At 51.2% G+C, this 20,989-nt stretch overlaps 1 protein-coding gene across 1 annotated transcript in view; it reads right to left on the reverse strand.

Annotated features, from left to right (window-relative positions):
* Positions 1 to 12,910, reverse strand: part of LOC119976461 (butyrophilin subfamily 2 member A1-like) — a 109,910-nt gene extending 97,000 nt beyond the window's left edge. Inside the window, exon 1 of the mRNA XM_038816998.1 lies at positions 12,784 to 12,910. The gene's annotated coding sequence lies outside the window, so the exon portion shown is untranslated. The remainder of the gene's footprint in view (positions 1 to 12,783) is intronic.
* Positions 12,911 to 20,989: the final 8,079 nt, after the last annotated feature.

Raw genomic sequence — 20,989 nt, forward strand, 5'->3', positions numbered from 1 at the left:
CCCCGGGGACCCCCCTGTAATTACAGACACACTCCCAGGGGACCCCCCTGTAAATACTGACACACTCCCCGGGGACCCCCCTGTAATTACAGACACACTCCCCGGGGACCCCCCTGTAAATACTGACACACTCCCCGGGGACCCCCCTGTAAATACAGACACACTCCCCGGGGATCCCCCTGTAAATACTGACACACTCCCCGGGGACCCCCCCCCCCTAAATACTGACACACTCCCCGGGGACCCCCCCCCCCTAAATACTGACACACTCCCCGGGGACCCCCCCCTGTAATTACAGACACACTCCCCGGGGACGCCCTGTAAATGCAGACACACTCCCCCGGGACCCCCCTGTAATTACAGGCACACTCCGCGGGGACCCCCTGTAATTACAGACACACTCCCCGGGGACCCCCTGTAATTACAGACACACTCCCCGGGGACCCCCTGTAATTACAGACACACTCCCCGGAGATCCCCTGTAATTACAGACACACTCCCTGGGGACCCCCTGTAATTACAGACACACTCCCCGGGGACCCCCCTGTAATTACAGGCACACTCCCCGGGGACCCCCTGTAATTACAGACACACTCCCTGGGGACCCCCTGTAATTACAGACACACTCCCCGGGGACCCCCCTGTAATTACAGACACACTCCCCGGGGACGCCCTGTAAATGCAGACACACTCCCCCGGGACCCCCCCCCTGTAATTACAGACACACTCCCCGGGGACGCCCTGTAAATGCAGACACACTCCCCCGGGACCCCCCTGTAATTACAGGCACACTCCCCGGGGACCCCCTGTAATTACAGACACACTCCCCGGGGACCCCCTGTAATTACAGACACACTCCCCGGGGACCCCCTGTAATAGACACACTCCCCGGGGACCCCCTGTAATTACAGGCACACTCCCCGGGACCCCCCTGTAATTACAGGCACACTCCCCGGGGACCCCCTGTAATTACAGACACACTCCCCGGGGACCCCCTTGTAAATACTGACACACTCCCCGGGGACCCCCTTGTAATTACAGACACACTCCCCGGGTCTCCATGTAATTACAGACACTCTCCCCGGGGACCCCCTGTAATTACAGGCACACTCCCCGGGGACCCCCTGTAATTACAGGCACACTCCCCGGGACCCCCTGTAATTACAGGCACACTCCCCGGGGACCCCCTGTAATTACAGACACACTCCCCGGGGACCCCCCTGTAATTACAGACGCACTCCCCGGGGACACCCTGTAATTACAGACACACTCCCCGGGGACCCCCTTGTAAATACTGACACACTCCCCGGGGACCCCCTGTAATTACTGACACAATCCCCGGGGACCCCCTGTAATTACAGACACAATCCCCGGGGACCCCCTGTAATTACAGACACACTCCCCGGGGTCCCCTGTAATTACAGACACACTCCCCGGGGGCCCCCTGTAATTACAGACACACTCCCCGGGGACCCCCCCACTGTAATTACTGACACACTCCCCGGGGACCCCCTGTAATTACTGACACAATCCCTGGAGACCCCCAGTAATTACAGACACACTCCCCGGGGACCCCCTGTAATTACAGACACACTCCCCGGGGACCCCCCTGTAATTACAGGCACACACCCCGGGGACCCCCTGTAATTACAGGCACACTCCCCCATGGACCCTCCTGTAAATACTGACACACTCCCCGGGGACCCCCTGTAATTACAGACACATTCCCCGGGGACCCCCTGTAATTACAGACACATTCCCCGGGGACCCCCTGTAATTACAGGCACACTCCCCGGGGACCCCCTGTAATTACAGACACATTCCCCGGGGACCCCCTGTAATTACAGACACACTCCTCGCGGTTCCCCTGTAATTACAGACACACTCCCCGGGGTTCCCCTGTAATTACTGACACACTCCCTGGGGACCCCCTGTAATTACAGACACACTCCTCGCGGTTCCCCTGTAATTACAGACACACTCCCCGGGGTTCCCCTGTAATTACAGACACACTCCCCGGGGACCCCCCTGTAATTACAGACACACTCCCCGGTGTTCCCCTGTAATTACAGACACACTCCCTGGGGACCCCCTGTAATTACAGACACACTCCTCGCGGTTCCCCTGTAATTACAGACACACTCCCCGGGGTTCCCCTGTAATTACAGACACACTCCCCGGGGACCCCCCTGTAATTACAGACACACTCCCCGGGGACCCCCTGTAATTACAGACACACTCCCCGGGGACCCCCTGTAATTACAGACACACTCCCCGGGGACCCCCTGTAATTACAGACACACTCCCCGGGGACCCCCTGTAATTACAGACACACTCCCCGGGGACCCCCTGTAATTACAGACACACTCCCCGGGGACCCCCTGTAATTACAGGCACACTCCCCGGGGACCCCCTGTAATTACAGACACACTCCCCGGGGTTCCCCCTGTAATTACAGACACACTCCCCGGGGTTCCCCTGTAATTACAGACACACTCCCCCGGGACCCCCTGTAATTACAGGCACACTCCCCCGGGACCCCCTGTAATTACAGACACACTCCCCCGGGACCCCCTGTAATTACAGGCACATTCCCCCGGGACCCCCTGTAATTACAGACACACTCCCCCGGGACCCCCTGTAATTACAGGCACACTCCCCCGGGACCCCCTGTAATTACAGGCACACTCCCCCGGGACCCCCTGTAATTACAGACACACTCCCCGGGGACCCCCTGTAATTACAGACACACTCCCCGGGGACCCCCTGTAATTACAGACACACTCCCCGGGGACCCCCTTGTAAATACTGACACACTCCCCGGGGACCCCCTTGTAATTACAGACACACTCCCCGAGTCTCCATGTAATTACAGACACTCTCCCCGGGGACCCCCTGTAATTACAGGCACACTCCCCGGGGACCCCCTGTAATTACAGGCACACTCCCCGGGACCCCCTGTAATTACAGGCACACTCCCCGGGGACCCCCTGTAATTACAGACACACTCCCCGGGGACCCCCCTGTAATTACAGACGCACTCCCCGGGGACACCCTGTAATTACAGACACACTCCCCGGGGACCCCCTTGTAAATACTGACACACTCCCCGGGGACCCCCTGTAATTACTGACACAATCCCCGGGGACCCCCTGTAATTACAGACACAATCCCCGGGGACCCCCTGTAATTACAGACACACTCCCCGGGGTCCCCTGTAATTACAGACACACTCCCCGGGGGCCCCCTGTAATTACAGACACACTCCCCGGGGACCCCCCCACTGTAATTACTGACACACTCCCCCGGGACCCCCTGTAATTACTGACACAATCCCTGGAGACCCCCTGTAATTACAGACACACTCCCCGGGGACCCCCTGTAATTACAGACACACTCCCCGGGGACCCCCCTGTAATTACAGGCACACACCCCGGGGACCCCCTGTAATTACAGGCACACTCCCCCATGGACCCTCCTGTAAATACTGACACACTCCCCGGGGACCCCCTGTAATTACAGACACATTCCCCGGGGACCCCCTGTAATTACAGACACATTCCCCGGGGACCCCCTGTAATTACAGGCACACTCCCCGGGGACCCCCTGTAATTACAGACACATTCCCCGGGGACCCCCTGTAATTACAGACACACTCCTCGCGGTTCCCCTGTAATTACAGACACACTCCCCGGGGTTCCCCTGTAATTACTGACACACTCCCTGGGGACCCCCTGTAATTACAGACACACTCCTCGCGGTTCCCCTGTAATTACAGACACACTCCCCGGGGTTCCCCTGTAATTACAGACACACTCCCCGGGGACCCCCCTGTAATTACAGACACACTCCCCGGTGTTCCCCTGTAATTACAGACACACTCCCTGGGGACCCCCTGTAATTACAGACACACTCCTCGCGGTTCCCCTGTAATTACAGACACACTCCCCGGGGTTCCCCTGTAATTACAGACACACTCCCCGGGGACCCCCCTGTAATTACAGACACACTCCCCGGGGACCCCCTGTAATTACAGACACACTCCCCGGGGACCCCCTGTAATTACAGACACACTCCCCGGGGACCCCCTGTAATTACAGACACACTCCCCGGGGACCCCCTGTAATTACAGACACACTCCCCGGGGACCCCCTGTAATTACAGACACACTCCCCGGGGACCCCCTGTAATTACAGGCACACTCCCCGGGGACACCCTGTAATTACAGACACACTCCCCGGGGTTCCCCCTGTAATTACAGACACACTCCCCGGGGTTCCCCTGTAATTACAGACACACTCCCCCGGGACCCCCTGTAATTACAGGCACACTCCCCCGGGACCCCCTGTAATTACAGACACACTCCCCCGGGACCCCCTGTAATTACAGGCACACTCCCCCGGGACCCCCTGTAATTACAGACACACTCCCCCGGGACCCCCTGTAATTACAGGCACACTCCCCCGGGACCCCCTGTAATTACAGGCACACTCCCCCGGGACCCCCTGTAATTACAGACACACTCCCCGGGGACCCCCTGTAATTACAGGCACACTCCCCGGGGACCCCCCCACTGTAATTACAGACACACTCCCCGGGGTTCCCCTGAATATACTAGTGCCCACAGAAGCATAGAAAAGCTGGTGTTAAAAGAGTCCATTCAGTCCATCTGTCTGCACCACCCAAAAGAGAAAAATAAAACTAGCTGCTCATTGTCATCCCATTTTCCATCCCCTAGTCCCCACCATTGCAGGTTCCAGCATTTTCCAGCCCCTAGTCCCCACCATTGCAGGTTCCAGCATTTTCCAGCCCCTAGTCCCCACCATTGCAGGTTCCAGCATTTTCCAGCCCCTAGTCCCCACCATTGCAGGTTCCAGCATTTTCCAGCCCCTAGTCCACACCATTGCAGGTTCCAGCATTTTCCAGCCCCTAGTCCCCACCATTGCAGGTTCCAGCATTTCAGGTGCAGGTACGGGTTAACGGAGTTGAGTGTTTTCGCCTCAATCACCAGCTTAGGCCGTGAATTCCACCAGCCGCTGGGTGAAAGGATTCTCATGTCCCCTCTTTCTAAAATCTATGCCGCCTGGTAATCTGTCCTGTCTACCCTGTCTCGGACCCTCACGATCTTGTACATCTCAATTAGGTCACCCCCTCGGCCTCCTCTGGTCTAAAGAAAACAACCTCAGCCTCTCCTCACAGCAGCAATTTCCAAGCCCCGGTAACATTCTAGTAAATCTCTTCGGCACTTTCTCCAGAACAATGGTGCCCTTGCCGTGAAGTGCACAAAAACCCCAGTGGTGGCCCAACCTGCATTTTATACAGCGCCAACATTACATCGGTAGCACAGTGGTTAGCACTGTTGCTTCACAGCGCCAGGGTCTCAGGTTCGATTCCCGGCTTGGGTCACTGTCTGTGCGGAGTCTGTACGTTCTCCCCGTGTCTGTGTGGGTTTCCTTCGGGTGCTCCGCTTTCCTCCCACAAGTCCCGAAAGATGTGCAGGTTAGGTGAACTGGACATTCTGAATTCTCCTTCTGTGTACCCGAACAGGCGCCGGAATGTAGCGACTAGGGGCTTTTCACAGTAACTTCATTGCAGTGTTAATGTAAGCCTACTTGTGACAGTAAAGATTGTTAAATTATTAAAAATCCCTGCTTTTGGATTCGGTATCTCACTCAATGAAGGATATGCTTTCTTGACCACCTTGTCAACTTGCCCTGCCACCATTAAGGACCTGTGGACATGCACTCCAAGATCTCTCACTTCCTCAACCCTTTCCGATATCTTCCTGTTCATTGGGCATTACCTGGCTTTGACTGCCCTCTCCAAATGCATCACCTCACACTTTTTCCGTATCGAATTCCATTTGCCACTTCTCAAACAAACCATTGATATATATTTTTGTCCATTTTGAGTACCCAATTTTCTTTCCCCCCCCCCACCCCCCCCCCCCCCCCCAGGGGCTGTTTAGCACACTGGGCTAAATCGCTGGCTTTGAAAGCAGACCAAGGCAGGCCAGCAGCACGGTTCGATTCCCGTACCAGCCTCCCCGAACAGGCGCCGGAATGTGGCGACTAGGGGCTTTTCACAGTAACTTCATTGAAGCCTACTCGTGACAATAAGCGATTTTCATTTCATTTCATTAAGGAGTAATTTAGTGTGGCCAATCCACCTACCCGGCACATCTTTTGGGTTGTGGGGGTGAGACCCACACAGACACGGAGAGAATGTGGAAACTCGACACGGTCAGTGGCGGCCAGGATCCAACCTGGGTCCTCGGCGGCATCAGGCAGCAGTGCTAACCACTCTGCCATCGTGCTGCCCCCAAGCCATTGATATTGTATGTATGCCTGACAACTGACTCCCGGGTGCAGAAGTAGGCCTTTGAGCCTGTTCTTCCATTCAATAGGATCAAGGGTGATCTGGTTCTGGTCTCAGTTCCACTTTCCTGTCTTTCCCCCAACCCCCATTAACCCTCCACTCCCTTTGCCTGACAAAAATCTGCCTCGCACTGAACAAACTCAATGACCCAGAGTCCACTACTAATTGGGGAAGAGAATTCCACACAGCAACCCTTTGGGTAAAAGATTTCTGCTCATCTCTGTTGTAAAAAAAGAATCCTCTTATTTTTAAATGATGCCTCCTGGTCTAGTCCACTCCAGAAGAGGAAACATCTTCCAGCCCTATCCACCCCCCCTCAGGTTGTGATGCTTCAATAAAGATCACCTCTCATCCATCTAAACTCCACAATGGATATAGGCGCAATCTGTTCAACATTTCTTCATAAGCAAACCCCCTTCATCCCAGGAATGAGTCCGGTGAAGCTTCTCCTGAAGCAATTGCTCGACTCGGATGTAGATCACAGCAGGAGACTCCCAACAGGACAGTGGAAACACTTTAGGGATGTCCTCGAAATGAAGTAAAAGGATAACTACCCAACCCGATTCAGGAGACACTCCGGCATGTGACTGATCAAACACGGAGAAGGATCATTCAGGAAGACACTGAGCATGTCGAGAGACTTAGCTGAGAACAGATAGGGGTGATGTTGAGATGTTGGGAGAAAGATGCTTAAACCTCCCATCCACCCAACCCTCCAAGCACCACTTGCAAATGGTGCACCAGACGAACCCGCCATCTTAGAGCCCGTTAAATCAGAGTTGAAGCAAGTCATCCTCGATCCCAAGGGACTGTCTAAGACCCCGGCCGCAACATCCTGCATTTACATAGCATCTTTAGCACTTCACAGAAGCCATTTACAGATCCAATACCGAACCACGTGAAATAATATATGGGACAGGTGACCAAAGGCTTCATCAAAGGAATAGTGGGAAAAAGCAGCAGGGACAGTTTTCCAGAGCTTCGGGCCATTAATGGCACGGACAAAAAAAAACATTTAGGTTACGTGTCATCGTTCAGAGAGGGGGCACAGGGGAGATTTCAGGATGTTGCCGACATTGGGAATTTCGATTATGCGGAAAGATTGGATGGAGGCAGATTATTTGTTTTGGAACAGAGCAGGGCTGTGGGGTGATCTGACTGAAGTGTATAAAATGATGAGGGGTTTAAACAGAGTTCGTGGTTAACATCTTAGAGAAGGGGTCCATCACCGGGGGCCTGGATTTAGGGTAAGAGGTTTGGGGGGATTTGAGGGAAATATTTTCATTCAGAGAGAGGTGGGGGATCTGGAACACATTGCACAAACTGGATGTCCCTTTTGGGTCAGCATTGAGTTAATGGGCCAAACGGCCTCTTTCGACGCTGTTAATTTATATGATTGTATGATTAAAACATTAAAAATGGGGATGCTCGGGAAGCCAGAATTACAGGAGCATTGATGTCCATGAGGATTGTGGGGCTGAAGGAGATTGAAGAGAGAGAGAGCGAGAAAGAGAAAGAGAAAGAGAAAGAGAGAGAGAGAGACCATGAAGGGATTTGAAAGGAAGAATTGGAAAGCTCACAAGAGATAATGAAGGTCAGTGAGCACGGGGATGGGTAACAGGATTCGGTCTGAGTTTGGATACAGACAGCAGAATATGGATCAAAGGATCGTTCCTGTGCAGGACGCCATTCAGCCCATCGTGTCTGCACCAGCTCTCCGAATTAGCATTTAGAGCACCCAATTCATTTTTTCCAATTAAGGGGCAATTTAGTAAAAGGATTGAGAATGCGAGGGCAAAAATTTGAAATGATTAGTAAATGAAGCAACAGTGATATTTTTACACAGCGAGTGGTTTGGGTCTGGAATCCATGAAAACACGGGGAGAATGGGGGAACTCCACATGAACAGTGACCCAGAGTCGGGATCGAACCTGGGACCTCGCACCGTGAGGCAGCAATGCTAACCACGGCACCACTGTGCTGCCCACCCATACACAGTCTTAATTCTCTCTTGAATACCTCGATTGAACCTGCCTCCATCGCACTCTCAGCCAAACCATTCCAGACCCAAACCACTCGCCGTGTAAAAATATCACTGTTGCTTCATTTACTAATCATTTCAAATCTTTGCCCCCGCATTCTCAATCCTTTAACAAGCGGGAGCAGTTTCTCCCTCTCTACTGTGTCCAGACCCTTCATGAGTTTGAACATCTCGGGCTTGCAACCAGTGCAATATGCTAGTCAGAGTAGGAATGACAGGATAGACAGGATGAATGCGCGGCTTGAGAGATGGTGCAAGAGGGAGGGATTCAGATTTTTGAGATATTGGAACCGGTTCTGGGGGAGGTGGGACCTATTACAAATTGGACGGTCTGCAACTGGGCAGCACTGGAACCAATGTCCTAAGAGGGTTGCTTGCTAGCGCTGTTGGGGAGGGTTTAGACTAACTAAACTAGGGACAATTTAGCGTGGCCAATCCACCTACCCTGCACATCTTTGGGTTGTGGGGGCGAAACTCACACAAACACGGGGAGAATGTGCAAACTCCACACGGACAGTGACCCAGAGCCGGTGATCGAACCTGGGACCTTGGTACCGTGAGGGAGCAACGCTAACCACTGTGCCACCATGTTGCCCCCGCTCCTCTAGTCAACATGATCATGGGCTGATCCTCTATTTCAACGCCATCCAGATTTAGATTTAGATTTATTGTCATGTGTACCGAGGTACAGGTAAAAGCATTGTTCTGCGTACAGTCCAGACAGATCACTCCATACATGAAAAACATAGGACATACAATAAATACACAATGTAAATACATAGACATAGACATCAGGTGAAGCATATGGAGTGCAACAGTAGAGAGGATGCGTGGAGAGATCAGTTCAGTCTATAGGAGGGGCAGTGATCCCATATTCTTTGATGCCTTTAGAATCGAGAAATCTAGCGATTTCCTTCTTAAATGTATTCAGTGATTTATCCTTCAGTCTTCTGTGCTGGAGAATTCTACAAGTTCAGCACCCTCCGAGTGAAGACATTTCTCCTCACCTCAGTCCTAAATGGCCAACCTGGTATCCTGAGCCTGTGTCCCCTGTGTCCAGACCCGGCCCCCCCCAGCCAGAGGGGGAAACAACATCTCGGCATCCAGTCTTGTCCAGCTCCGTCAGAATTTTATACGTTTCCATTAGATCCCCTCTTCCTTCTAAACTGCAGTGAATACAGGCCCATTCGACCCAATCTCTCCTCATTGGACAATCCCGCCATTGCAGGAATCAATCTGGTGAACCTTCACTGCATTCTCTCCATAGCAAGTATATCTTTTCTTTGGTAAGGCCCAAAACTGCACACAATACTCAGAGTGAGGTCTCACCAAGGCTCTGTCTGGCTGCAGTTAGACATCCTTGCTCCTGGTCAAGTCCTCTCGCAATGAAGGCCAACATACCATTTGCCTTCCTAAATGTTTGCTGCACCTACATGCTTGCGTTCAGTGAAGGGTGTACTAAAACCCCCAGGTCCCTTTATACATCGACATTTCCCAATCTAATATTTAAATAATTAAATAAATACGCCATTCAGTTTCTCCATTCAAATAGGGATAGCTTCACACTGAACCACGTTGTACTGCATCTGCCATGTGTTTTCCCACTCACTCAATGTGTCCAAATCACCTTGAACCTTCTTAACGTCCTCCTCAGCCCTCACCTTCCGTCGGCAAACTTAGAAACGTTTAGTTCCTTCATAAGGACTAGAAGCAGGAGTCGGCCATTCAGTAAGATCATGGTTGATCTTTTTGTGGATTCAGCTCCACTTACCCGCCCCCTCGCCGCAACTTTTATTCCTTTACTGTTCAAAAATCTACCTTTGCCTTAAAAACATTCAACTTTTATTCCTTTACTGTTCAAAAATCTACCTTTGCCTTAAAAACATTTAACGAGGGAGCCTCCACTGCTTCACTGGGCAAGGAATTCCACAGATTCACGACCTTCTGGGTGAAGACCTGGATGAAGGCGCCGAGGACCCAGGTTCAACTCAGTCCTAAATCTGCTCTCCCTTATTTTAAGGCAATACCCCCAAGTTCTAGTTTCACCCGCCAGTGGAAACAACCTCCCTGCTTATATCTTATTTATTCCCTTCATAATTTTATATGTTTCGATAAGATCACCCCTCATTCTTCTAAATTCCAATGAGTATAGTCCCAGTCTACTCAATCTCGCCTCATAAGCCAATCCTCTCAACTCCAGAATCAACCTAGTGAATCTCCTCTGCACCCCCTCCAGTGCCAGTACATCCTTTCTCAAGTAAGGAGACCAAAACTGTAGACAGTACTCCAGGTGTGGCCTCACCAGCACCCTATACAGCTGCAACATAATCCCCCTGTTTTTAAACTCCATCCCTCTAGCAATGAAGGACAAAATTCAATTTGCCTTCTAAATTACCTGCTGCATCTGCAAACCAATGTTTTGGGATTCACGCGCAAGGGCACCCAGGTCCCTCTGCACAGCACCATTTGGCAATTTTTTACCATTTAAAAAAGAGCCAATTTTGCTGTTATTCCTACCAAAATGGATGACCTCACATTTATCAACATTGAACTCGTCGATGCTAATCCAGTTCCCATGCCTTCTCAACTTTAACTACCCACAGTTTACCCAGTATCTCACCAACAATTTTGAACCCATTAATGTCTGAAATACCTAATCTGTTACCATATTCTTCCTTGGTAAAAACTGATGCAAAGTATTCATAGAACATAGAAAAATACAGCACAGAACAGGCCCTTCGGCCCACGATGTTGTGCCGAACTTTTGTCCAAGATTAAGTACAAATTAATCTACACCCCATCATTCTACCGTAATCCATGTACCTATCCAATAGATGCTTGAAGGTCCCTAATGTTTCCGACTCAACTACTTCCACAGGCAGTGCATTCCATGCCCCCACTACTCTCTGGGTAAAGAACCTACCTCTGACATCCCCCCTATATCTTCCACCATTCACCTTAAATTTATGTCCCCTTGTAATGGTTTGTTCCACCCGGGGAAAAAGTCTCTGACTGTCTATCTATTCTCCTGATCATCTTATAAACCTCTATCAAGTCGCCCCTCATCCTTCTCCGTTCTAATGAGAAACGGCCCAGCACCCTCAACCTTTCCTCGTAAGACCTACTCTCCATTCCAGGCAACATCCTGGTAAATCTCCTTTGCACCTTTTCCAAAGCTTCCACATCCTTCCTAAAATGAGGTGACCAGAACTGCACACAGTACTCCAAATGTGGCCTGACCAAGGTTTTGTACAGCTGCATCATCACCTCACGGCTCTTAAATTCAATCCCTTGCTAATGAACGCTAGCACATCCATTGAATACGTTAGCCATGCCCCTAATCAGCCTCTTTTCATGCTCCCTCTTTGTTTCTCTAATGTGCTTTTTCACCTCTCCTCTGAACCTTCTGTTTCTCCTGTTTCTCAACTGTATTTGCTGCCTGACACTCCAGGAATTTATGCCTCTCTCGACCACTATCCTGGATGAGCTGAGGGTGGCTGAAGATGAGCAAGAGATCGGGGTGAGGGAGTCCCACTCGATTGTGACCAAGTGTGCTGTCCCCGGCTGGTTTGAACTCCCCGCTCACCAAATGTCCCCTCTCTCAGACTGGATGTTAAAGGGTGGGTGGCTGATTGGGAAGGTGCCAGTGTCCAGGGCGAATATTTATTCCCTGAGCTTTAAGAGCATGAAGATAGATAAACTGGGGCGGCACGGTGGCACAATGGTTAGCACTGCTGCCTACGGCACCGAGGACCCGGGTTCAAATCCCAGTGCTGGGTTACTGTCTATGTGGAGTTTGCACATTCGCCCCATGTCTGCACCCACAACCCAAAGATGTGCAGGATAGGTGGGTTGGCCACCCGTAATTGGGGAAAAAATATATAAACTGATCATGGTTATTATGGGTAATTGTTGGTGACCACGCATCAAACCCCTCACTGGTTGGTTAGAAAGGCGCTTTCAGACATCTGCAGGCGCCATGCAAATGCAGGTCTTTGTTGTTGCCGTTGGGATCGGGACCGGGGGGGGGGGGGATTGAGAGAATCTCGCCCCCTCCGTTCACCTCGACCCAGAAGCCGGATCCGAATAGGATAGAGGTGGGGTTGGTATTAAATAGGGAGTGAAATGTGACCCGTGTTAGTTTCAGGGTCGGTGGTGACGGTTTCAGAGATATTGCTGAGCCCAGGAAGCTCTGATCTCTTGTTTTTCACACAATGTTGAAGTAGAGGAGCTGCTGGCCGCCTCCCTGTTCCTGAACCTTGTCCCTGAACAGACAGACTGCGATCCCCCAAAGCAGGGAGGCGATTCAATTTCCCCAATGTAACCATTTGTTAGTGTCCCGGGTCAGGCAAACACTCACTCACCTTACTGCTGCATCAGGGACTTCACTGTCCCCTCTCTCCTTCAATGGCTTTCCACATTCAGCGAAGAAATGGAGGCGAAAAAGGAGGAAGTGCAGTTCAACATTGTTAGTTTCACTTTGTAACATCCGCTGTGCACACACAAACACATTTGCCAGGGGTGGGGGGAGTCGACAATTTAACTCTCTTACCTCCCAGATTCTCTCTGTGTCTCCTGCGGTGAATTGCATTCCCGGTACCTCTTCTCAAAGAAGAAAAACTGTACTCGATCGTAATTCCGAAATCACAGAACGAGACCGTTCGGCCCATTGGCTGTCTGCCAGCTCTTTAGTGCAACCTCAATTGATCACAATAAAGTGGAGATGCCAGCGTTGGACTGGGGTGAGCACAGTAAGAAGTCTTACAACACCAGGTTAAAGTCCAACAGGTTTGTTTCAAACACAAGCTTTCGGAGCGCAGCTCCTTCCTCAGGTGAATTAATCTTCCCACCTGAGGAAGGAGCTGCGCTCCGAAAGCTCGTGTTTGAAACAAACCTGTTGGACTTTAACCTGGTGTTGTAAAACTTCTTACTGTGATCACAGTAAAACTTGCCAACTGGCCAGAATTGGTCTGAGCTGGGTTTTTATGCCTTAAAATGAACCAGTGCCAACCATCTCTCGAGTTTCACTGGGTTTTCCTGCACGCCTCCAGCTGGCCCTGGCGAAACTTGCCATCAACAGGTCTGGGCAGCGGCCGGCCGAGGGGGTCACCTGGCTGGACTGTCTGACCCTGTTCTGCAGCTATGTTCATGGCCAGGTTCACTGGGGAGGGAGCATGCAATGTCAACGGGCAACATCAAGGCCTCCCTGCCTGGTGGGCACCACAAGGGTTGGATTGCTTTCTTGACCTCTTTAATCACATTTTGTTTTGATGTTTGGCCAGTTTCCATTGCCCTTTCTTTTTTTAGGACATTGTCCCTACAAGGAGCGGCCCATTTTAATTTGTCCCTGAACTTATTTCAGTTATTTTTTTAAATGTATTTTATTACAATCATGTATCAAAACAGGTTACAACCGATAAACATCCCGGGAAACATACTTCCCAGCAATCACAAAACAGTCTGTACAAATTTTCCCCCTTTGTCACCCTCCTCCCCTCCCCTCCCCCCTGCGACGAACAGCTCCTGAAACACGGTCACAAACACCCCCCAGCTTTTCTCAAACCCCTCTGCTGAGTCCCTTAATTCATATTTTATCTTCCCCAACAGCAAGAAGTCGTACAGGTCACCCAACCAAGCCGCTACCCCCGGTGGCGATGCCAACTGCCACTCCAGTAAAATACGTCGCCGTGCAATCAGAGAGGCGAAGGCCAAGACATCGGCCTTCCTCCTCTCCATGAGCTCCAGCTTCTCTGAAACCCCAAATATCGCCGCCAAAGGGTCCACCTCCTCCTCCACTATCCTGCCTAAGACCACGAAAGCTCACGCCCAGAACCTTCCCAATTTTTTGCAACCCCAAAACATGTGCACGTGATTTTGTTTCTGTCATTATATTAAGTTGATTGGGTTCTGAAATACTACCTGCACATCCCCTACCCCTTTTCCTTTATATTCCGAGGCACAGAATATAAGAGCATGGTGGTTATGATCGAGCTGTATAAAACACCCATTAGGCCACTTCAAGAGTATTGTTGTGCAGTTCTGGCCACCACACTATAAGAAGGAAGTGATTACACTTGAGAGGGTGTGGAGGAGGGTGTACAGTGGTTAGCACAACTGCCTCATAGTTCCAGGGACCTGGGTTCGATTTCCCACTGGGTCACTGTCTGTGCGGCATCGGCACGTTCTCCCCGTGTGTGCGTGGGTTTCCTCCGGGTGCACTGGTTTCCTCCCACAGTCCAAAGATGTGCCGGTTAGGTGGATTGGCCATGCTAAATTGCACCTTGGTGTCCAACGATTAGGGTCCCAGGTTCGATTCCCCACTGGGTCACTGTCTGTGCGGAGTCTGCACATTCTCCCCGTGTCTGCGTGGGTTTCCTCCCACAGTCCAAAGACGTGCAGGTTAGGTGGATTGGCCATGATCAATTGCCCTTAGTGTCCAAAATTGCCCTTAGTGTCCAAAAAGGTTAGGAGGGGTTATTGAGTTATGGGGTGTTGGAACCAACAATTCTACGGACACGTGCTTGTAGGATTTGAATAGTGGTTTTAATATACTCACAACAGAGCCAGCCTATTAGCCATTGAACTTTCGGTGAACTGGCCGGCTGACCATGTGGCACTGATCTTTATACAGCAGCTCCAGGTGGAGGAGTCCTGGGCGGAGCCAAGGGAGAAGCCCAGTACAATTCTCGAGCATCCCCAGAGCTACTCCCCCTGGTGGTCAGGTAGTGCAACTCCACTTACAATATAGAAACATGTATATACAGATTATAATCTGGTGTGAATCACATTCACCACATGGGGATTGGGTGGAAGTGAGGGCACAAGATGGTCGGTGCAGACTCGATGGGCCGAATGGCCTCTTTCTTCACTGTATGTTTCAAGTTCCAGATAAGGTTACCGGAATGGGGTGGGGAGTGAGCCTGGGTGAGGTGCTCTTTCAGAAGGTCAGTGCAGACTCAATGGATAAGATAGTCTCCTTCTGCACAGTAGCAATTCTATTCCCCAGGATGTTTCCTGGGTGAAGTATTTCCACTATGAAGAGAGGTTGGTTAGGCTGGTGTTGTTTTTCTGAGTTGGGGGAATGTTATAATAATAATCTTTATTAGTGTCACAAGCAATGAAGTTACTGTGAAAAGCCCCTAGTCGCCACATTGCGGCGCCTGTTCGAGTGCACGGAGGGAGAATTCAGAATGTCCAATTCACCTAACAGCACGTCTTTCAGGACTTGTGGGAGGAAACTGAAGCACCTGAAGGAAACCCACGCAGACACGAGGAGAACGTGCAGACTCCGCACAGTGACCCAGCGGGGAATCGCACCTGGACCCTGGCGCTGTGAAGCAACAGTGCTAACCACTCTACTACAGAGCTGCCCATATTGAGGCGTACAACATTCTGAGGAACATAGATAGGGGAGATAGGATGGGACTTTTCCCCATAGTAGAGCAGTTAAGGAGACATATATTTAAGGTAAGGGGCAGGAGATTTAGAGAGGATTTGAGGAATAACATTTCCACCCAGAGGGTGGTGGGAATCTGGGACTCACTGCTGAAAGGGTGATAGAGGCGGAAACCCTCACAACATTTAAGAAGTATTTCGATGAAATGCCACAGCGCACAAGGCAATGGGCCAAGTGCAGGAAAATTAGGTTAGAGTAAATAGGTGCTTGAATGCTGGCGTGGGAAAGATGGGCTGAAGGGCCTCCTGTGCTGCAAAACTCTGACTCTATGACCCTCCCCAGTAGCCCAGGAGGAGCCCACCCAGAGTTGGATTTCTATGTTATATAGCTGTGTGCAAAGAAAAATGTTCCCTCCTCCTGCTTCTTGTCATGTCTACAGCTTTGGCAATGGTTGTAGAATTCCTACATATTGCCTCAGCTTTTCCATAGAATCCCTATAGGGCAGAAGGAGGCCATTCAGCCCATTGAATCTACACCGACCCTCTGAAAGAGCACCCTACCTAGGCATACTCCCCTCCCTATCCCCGTATCCCTGTGCATTCATTACGGCCAATCCATAACCCGCACATCTCTGGTCTGTGGGAGGAAACTGAAACACCCTGGCACTGTGAGACAGCAGTGCTAACCACTGTGCCACCCTTAATGTTGTACACCATCCTTCTCCAACACATCTCTACTGTTCCCCCAGCTGGATGGGATTATTCCCACCTGCTTCTCTATTAAATCATAGCCAGAGGGTCACTGGTAATGGTTTCTCTTCCAGCTTCTGCATTGTCACCTCTGGTGACCCTCTCTCTCATGTTTCTCATCTTGTTACAACCCCGCCTGACGTTACTACCGGACAAGTCACATCCCAGGGTGAAACCCAGTTGGATAGATCCTAACTTTTATTTTTTGTTTAGAATTGTGAAGGGCAGCTACTGAACAGAGTCACAGGAGTCTGCTGATGAACCTTTAAGAAAATAATAAGCATTTATTAAACAAGATGAACTATAATCCACTACTTCTTTGCCCCAAAATATAATTTTACAGGTTTATAAGGATAACACAAATTTAAATAATATCTGAAACGTTTAATGTTCTTGGTAGGTACATATTTCATGTAACCCAATAGGTGACCTGTGGCCAAACACCCCACTCTGAAACCAAGTGCCAGAGGCCATCCAAAACAACTTCTATGGATGTCTCATCAACTCCACCCCAACCCCTCCCCCAAGCAGAACCATATCACACTGTGAGCCAACTGCCTCACAGGAGCTCTGTTCGGGTACACAGAGGGAGAATTCAGAATGTCCAAATTACCTAACAGCGCGTCTTTTGGGAATTGTGGGAGGAAACCGGAGCACCCGGAGGAAACCCACACAGACACAGGGAGAACATGCAGAGTCCGCACAGACAGTGACACGAATCGAACCCGGGTCCCTGGCGCTGTGAAGCCACAGTGCTAACCACTAATGCTAACGTGCTGCTCAGGAGATTTTGCTCCGTTTCAGAGTACAAGCTAAATCTGGGTAATAGCTGATCTGGGGAGGCTGTTGTTTCATCCGGCCAAGACTAGTTTTCGGTATCTGGGTATCCAGGTGGCCATGACTGGGCCACGTTTCATAGACTTACCTTTTGTAGTCTGGGTCTGTGGGGTGATGGCTGATTTGAAAGGTGGAATGTCCTCCCTCTGACATTAGCAGGAAGGGTATAGGCGGCGAAGATAAATATTCTCCCGAGGTTTTATTATTTTGTTTTTATAAAAATTTATTAGGGTATTTGTAGTTTTATAATAATAACGATAACAGCAAAATAAACATGGTACATAAATCATTTCCATCCCTATCCTGTTCTTCACGCCCCCAATAATTGGGTACTTTCAGATGCACGTTTTTTATGCAAAGAACTTCCTTCATTTTCCCTGGTACCGTCATCTTAGCTTAAGGTCTGTGGGCAAGTTGGGGGAGGGTAGGAATTTGGAGATATATAGGCCGATGGGAACTTCTGGTGTGGCGGGATGGTGTAGCGGCTGCATCTCGGGTGCCTCCCGCGTAGGCTCTGGCACATCGACCCAATCAAAGGGTAACTTTTTTCAAAATTCAAACGTCCCCTACAGAAAAACTGGCTGTGGAGTTTGGGGCCCCGAGGATTGGAGCAAGGAAGCAGGGGCTCCGGGGAGTGTGGCCCAGCGGGGCCAAGGTGGACCAATGCGGAGCTCAGATCCAGACAGACCACCTCGCCCAGGGAGGCCGAGTTCACCAACCTTCCCTGAGAGAAAGAGAAGAAAATTCTCTTTGAAAAAAGTGAAAAAAGAGAGTAGATTGCAGAACATAACTGTTCTGTGGTGTGTGTAAAAGAAAAGCTGATTTCGGGCAGCACGGTGGCCTAGTGGTTAGCACAACCGCCTCACGGCGCCGAGGTCCCAGGTTCGATCCCAGCTCTGGGTCACTGTCCATGTGGAGTTTGCACATTCTCCCCGTGTCTGCGTGGGTTTCGCCCCCACAACCCAAAAATGTAGGTGGATTGGCCACGCTAAATTGCCCTTTAATTGGAAAAAATAATTGGGGGAATCTAAATTTCTTTTAAAAAAAAGAAAAGCTGATTTCCGGGATGGCCACGTGCTGAGCGGTCACGTGTAAGGAGGCTCCTGCACAAAACGTTGATACGAACCTTTTAACCCCATCGAACGGGCGCCAAAATGATCCATTTATGGGCAGATGTTGGCGACAGATCCGGCATCGCTGGAGGAGGTAAAGAGGAAGTGGGAGGGTTTGGTCTTTGAGGGGGGAATATGGAGTGTGGCTCTTCATAGGGTCAACTTCACATCCTCGCTTGTGAGGTTAAACCTGATCCAGTTCAAGGTTGTCCACAAGGTGCATCTGACTACAGCGCGTATGAGTGGGTTCTTCCCGGGGGTGGAGGATATGTGTGAGCGGTGCTCTCGAGGTCTGGTGAATAGACGCACATGTTTTGGTCTTGCCCCAAGCTGCATAGTTTTTGGGGTTCCTTGTTTGACACGCTGTTGGGATTTTTTTCAATAAATTTAGAGTACCCAATTATTTTTTTTTCCAATTCAGGGGCAACCTAGTGTGGCCAATCCACCTAACCTGCACATCTTTTGGGTTGTGGAGGCGAAACCCACGCAGGCACAGGGAGAACATGCAAACTCCACAGGGACAGTAACCCTGGGCCAGGATTTGAACCCGGGTGCTCAGCGCTGCAGTCCCAGTGCTGTCCACTGCACCACATGCCGCCCAACAATGTCGGGGTTTGGGGTGTTCAGTTGGAGCAGTGTCCGTTTGCGGCCATTTTTGACTGAGACGAGGGCAGATGGCCCAGCCTTCACTTTGCCGACTGCCCAGAGGCAAGTTCTGCTTGGGTAGAGATCTCCGGTGTCGCCTAGGGCCTCAGCGTGGCTGGGAAGCTGATCGGATTCTTGCACCTTGAGAAGAACAAATTTACCATAAGGGAATCGGTGGAAGGATTCTACTCGATGTGGCAGCCGTTCATCGCCTTTTTCATCAATGATCTTGCTGAGTTGAACTAACTAGATTGAACACACTCCTGGTACCATGTTGTGTTATGTAATTTGGAATAACACAAGCTGCCACTTGATGCAGTTTTGAGTAAAAGATGCTCCAGACTTTGAAGTGAGTTCAATGTGTTTTATTGAACTATTAGCACAGTTCTCAATGAGTTTGACTCTCTGCTAATCTAAATGTAGTAACTCAGTTTAACTGAAGCAGCCTTGCTCTAAGCCACGTGCTGGGGTGCGATGCTGAGGATACACCTTGTCTCACTCGGTAGATGTTGGTCTGTGGAAAGAGGTGGGGTGTGAGTGCCTCATCCCTTTTATAGTGAGATACCACCCCTGAGTGTCCTGACTGCTCATTGGTCGTGTCCTAGTCTATGTGTTCAGCTGCATGTTTGCATATCATGACAGTCATGGGCAACTGAAATTTTTAAAAATCTTGTTTAAAAAATGTCAGGAATCTTTGAAAAAGGGACAGGTCATTTAGGACTGAGCTGAGGAGGAATTTCTTTACACAGAGGGTGCTTTGAGTGACCACAGACCAGTGCAAGGTGAGAGGAGAAGGAGCAACTAGCTTAATCACTAAACAATAACATGTACAATAACAATAACATCGTCTCTGCGTCAGGGAACAAGCTTCAATTCTGGCTTTGGGTGTCTGTCTGTGTGGGGTTTATACATTCTCCCCGTATCTGTCTGGTCTCCTTCAGGTGCTCCCGTTTCCTCCCACAGGCCCAACATGTGCTGTTTAGGTGGATTGGTCTGGATAAATTGACCCTTCGTGTCCAAAGGTTAGGTGGGGTTATGGGGTTACGGGGATAGGGGCCTAGTTAGGGTGCTCAGAGGATCGGCATAGACTCGATGGGCCGAATGGCCTCCCTCTGCACTGTAGGGATTCTACAATTCTATTAATTAATAAATATTATGTTTAGGTTGAGAAGGAATGGCAGAGTGAGACACAGAGGGCACAAGAGCGGGGACCGGGAGCCAGAGTGGGGATCAGGAGCGGGGGCCGGGAGCGGGGATCAGAGCGGGGGCAGGGATCAGGAGCGGGAGCCGGGAGCGGGGACCGGGAGCCAGAGCGGGGATCAGAGCGGGGGCAGGGATCAGGAGCGGGGCCGGGAGCCAGAGCGGGATCAGCAGGGGGCAGGGATCAGGAGCGGGGGCCGGGAGCCAGAGCGGGGATCAGAGTGGGGGCAGGGATCAGGAGCGGGGGCCGGGAGCCAGAGCGGGGATCAGAGCGGGGGCAGGGAGCAGGAGCGGGGGCCGGGAGCCAGAGCGGGGATCAGGAGCGGGGGCCGGGAGCGGGGATCAGAGCAGGAGCGGGACCAGAGCAGAGACCGGGAGCGGGAACCGGGAGCGGAGACCGGGAACGGGACCGGGAGCGGGGACCGGGAGCGGGGACCGGGAGCCAGAGCGGGGGCAGGGATCAGGAGCGGGGCCGGGAGCGGGATCAGAGCAGAGACCGGGAGCGGGAACCGGGAGCGGAGACCGGGAACGGAGACCGGGAGCGGGGACCGGGAGCGGGGACCGGGAGCCAGAGGGGGTCAGAGCAGGGGCAGGGATCAGGAGCGGGACCAGAGCGGAGACCGGGAGCAGG

Source organism: Scyliorhinus canicula, chromosome 13, assembly GCF_902713615.1.
Source record: "Scyliorhinus canicula chromosome 13, sScyCan1.1, whole genome shotgun sequence".
NCBI classification, from domain to species: domain Eukaryota; kingdom Metazoa; phylum Chordata; class Chondrichthyes; order Carcharhiniformes; family Scyliorhinidae; genus Scyliorhinus; species Scyliorhinus canicula.